Raw genomic sequence first — 3838 nt, forward strand, 5'->3', positions numbered from 1 at the left:
CTAACTCCCCAGGCAGAAACCTTATTGCTTATTACATGTGGGGCACAGTTGAACGAGAGACCCACAAAACTCCTCGTAACATCATAAATTAACCAAAGGCACGGATTATGGCAGTATTCCCCAACGTAAACACGGAGACGGTCCAGAAAAGTTGCAGGAGATGCCGAAGTCATCTGGAGGCTATGGTTCAAGCCAATGGCGGGTTTTTTTTTTTATTGAAGAAATTTACTCTTTAGTATTTCAATATAATTTTTTATGTAATTTTGGTAAATATATCTGTTAAAATGAGATGTCAGTTATTTTCATTTTTGTCTAATTTAGACGGCAGTTTATTCACCGTACCCTGGATATTATATCAGAATAAAATTTATAACCTTATAATTAACTTCGCTACGCAATTTTATTTGTTAATATTTGTTTCCGCTTTATAACAGTTTTGTGTATCTACGTTTTTATAGAAAGACAGATTTGCCAATCGGAAACCGAAGCCAAAGTCAAACCAGTTTACTATGAACTGATAAAGAAGGAAATAATTATACCGGGTTAAGATTTAATTATTGTTATATAATCATCACTGAACTACGATTGAGAAATAATGTAATAAACTAATTACTGATCCAACCCTGCAGCTTCTTGTTTTGTCTTTCCTATGTATCCACTGGGATTTTAATGACAGTTAGAAATCATTACAACCAGGATTTGATTAAAAGGCAACATTTTTTTACGTCCTGCTGATCATTCGTCTGAGACCTTTCGGAATTCTTCAAGGCCACCATAACAAAATCATAACAGACACCACACGGACACACTTTATCTCATCACCAAACTACCGCTTACATTCAGTACTCTTATACACAAACCCCGTTGCCCAGCACAGCTTCATAGCTATCGCTTACACTCATGCACACGCATACAGCCTCTCCTCCACCTTATTACCACTTAACAGCTCTAAATACACCAACACGTCCACACATACATAATGTATTACACTCTCAGTCCACGTACACCCATCCGCGTAAACACACAGACGTACAAAATTGCAATTTATCTCTACTTTAAACCCACATATGAACCATACCTGTGCTAGAATTTATACCTTGCTCATATACCCGCCATTTCCACTGTGCTTTACAGCTCTCCTTAACTTGCTAAATTGCTCAAGACAATAGCTCATCTTTGCTACTGACACTCCATGTCGCTTATACAAAAAAAAAAACTTACAGACACTTCCAACCGCACAAAGACACACGCCCCAGCTACTCTAGACTGTAACTTCCCTCGTTAACACACAAAATCTTATGAAGCGTCTACAAAAATATACATGCATGCGCACTGTTTTCTTTCTCTTCCTTCTTATCACCCGTTGTTTCGCTCTCCACGTTTCCTGTTGTCTTCATAATGCGTTACTTCTCCGTAGTAGTTAGGTCCCACTTCTCCGCTCTTTTCCGCTGCTATTTTACCTTTGAAATTAAATGCTGGATTTTACAAATTTCACCCACTTACAAACTCCTTTCTACAATCAACGTATTTGTCTCTGTACAATGACGGCATTTAACCATTTGCGTGCGCTACTACATAACCCTCAGATACTTTTTAACTGTGCTTCGTTTCTGATGCACACACACACACACACACACACACACACACACATACACACACACACAAACGCACACTAACACACACAGACGCACCCAGAAACACACAAACACAGGCATATGTATACATTTACATGTACGAGGGGTACCGAAAAGTAACGGGAAATGTTCGTTTTTGTAGTTCAATGTTCCGCCGTTAGAATCGACTCGATGCGATCCCCGAGTAACAGTTGTCGATCGACGTCATCGACTGGTGTCGTACTGCCACGTCGTGCGCCTTTGGTTTGCAGTGCCTCTCCCCATTTCATCGTTTTTGCAATGGCTGAAACGAAGGAACAGCGTGCTTGCATGAAATATTTTTCTGCTTGGAAAAACGACGGCCAACACAGTTGGCATACCTCAAAGAGCTTACACGGCTGCTGCCATTAGCAAAACACAATCTTACGAGTGGTTTCCACGTTTTAGGAATTATCAAATGTTGCTTCAAGTCCAACCTTGTTCTGGACCGCAATCACCGAACAATTGACGAGCTTGTTGATATACCTGATCTCTCTTGGAGCTCTTGCCTACGAATTTTGGGCGAAGAATTGCGAATGAAAAGAGTAACAGCAAAATTTGTATCTTCGAAGAATTGCTTCTATCTACGGGCTGATCACCTGACAAGTATACATGAAATGTAGTTTCGAGTCTCATGCTCAGCCTTCTTCTAACTTCTAACTAAAGGGTTTTTCAATCTACTGTTTGAATTTCATTATTTATAGACTCAGAAAGCGCCCCAAAATCAATGTTTCAAAACAGAAGTTTTTGCATCCTTTCGTAAGTTTATGAAATATTTATATTGTTAATGATGATAATAATAATAATAATAATAATAATAATAATAATAATAATAATAATAATAATAATAATAATAATAAGAAGAAGAAGAAGAAGAAGAAGAAGAAGAAGAAGAAGAAGAAGGAGGAGGAGGAGGAGGAGGAGGGGGGAAGGGGAAGAAGAAGAAGAAGAAGAAGAAGAAGAAGATATGATCGCATGATACATAATACTAACATTAGAATCGGAATTAAGTAAACCAAATCAATTAAAGAAATTAATTATTTATAAACTCATACTTAAATTAACTTTTATTTTAAAGAGTGAAAAGAAGAATAAACGAATAAAATTATCGACAACGGAATATATCAAATTAGATTACAATGAAATCAGGAAATAAATGATAGAACAATAGCTTATTATTATTATTATTATTATTATTATTATTATTATTATTATTATTATCATCATTGAGTGAGAAAGCAATGCATGCAATTCTCCTCAACACATGGCTATGATGCTCCCCCACTACTTCTGCTCCTGATCAGAGATGCACATATCGTCAGCCACCAAGGGACATACTCAACTGGTTAAGGTCAAACAACTGACAAGCAAATCTGTGGTATTGAGCAGAATATTTGCTGTAGCCCATCTTTTTATAATAATAATAATAATAATAATAATAATAATAATAACAACAACAACAATAATAATAATAATTGATATGTCTCGCATTATGAGAGCGTATTTCGTTGTCTGTGTGACTGGTCGTACGGCGTATCTCGCTGGCTGACATTGCTTGCTGTGTTTGCCAACTATTTATCAGTAGTGGAATAGCTCACTTCTCACTTGGGGACGTCCACCACAATACTTCCTACTTTTGAGATTTTTTATATACTTTTCTTTTTGGTTTCATATAACATTATTTTTCTTCGGAATGCCGCAGGTAGTACCAGTCTACTTAGTTTACCGGTAGCGCTACTAACTCATAGCGACCTGACTAAAATCCTTCACTTATTATCATCATTATTTTTTTCTTCCACAGAGAATTATTTTTCACTTCAGAATGCTGCAGGTAGAACCAGTCTACATTGTTTACTGGTAGCGCTACTAACACATAGCGACCTGACTAAAATCTTTCACACGGATTTATATCATTCTTCACTGTGTGTAGTTCAGTTCTGCATTAGCGTTCCAGTTTTATCACACAATTTGTTTCTTCAACAGGATTTGTTTTTCAGTGCGTGTGTACGAATCCTCGTCGCCTCTTTTATGTTCCGTATTATGACGGCGTATTTTGTCATCTCCGTAGCTGGCCCGCACGGTGTGCCACTCCGACTGATATTGCTTGCTGTCTCTATCCACTATTTATTAGTACTGGAACAGAACAGCCCACTACTAAATTGGGGGTATCCGCAACAACAACAACA

The 3838-nt window shown here is 37.4% G+C and overlaps 1 long non-coding RNA gene across 1 annotated transcript in view; it reads left to right on the top strand.

Annotated features, from left to right (window-relative positions):
• Positions 1-628, top strand: part of LOC128248174 (uncharacterized) — a 31517-nt gene extending 30889 nt beyond the window's left edge. The window contains exon 5 of the long non-coding RNA XR_008264475.1: positions 459-628. This is a non-coding gene — a long non-coding RNA (uncharacterized LOC128248174). The remainder of the gene's footprint in view (positions 1-458) is intronic.
• The last annotated feature ends 3210 nt before the right edge of the window (positions 629-3838 follow it).

Source organism: Octopus bimaculoides, chromosome 6 (genome assembly GCF_001194135.2).
Source record: "Octopus bimaculoides isolate UCB-OBI-ISO-001 chromosome 6, ASM119413v2, whole genome shotgun sequence".
Classification (NCBI taxonomy): domain Eukaryota; kingdom Metazoa; phylum Mollusca; class Cephalopoda; order Octopoda; family Octopodidae; genus Octopus; species Octopus bimaculoides.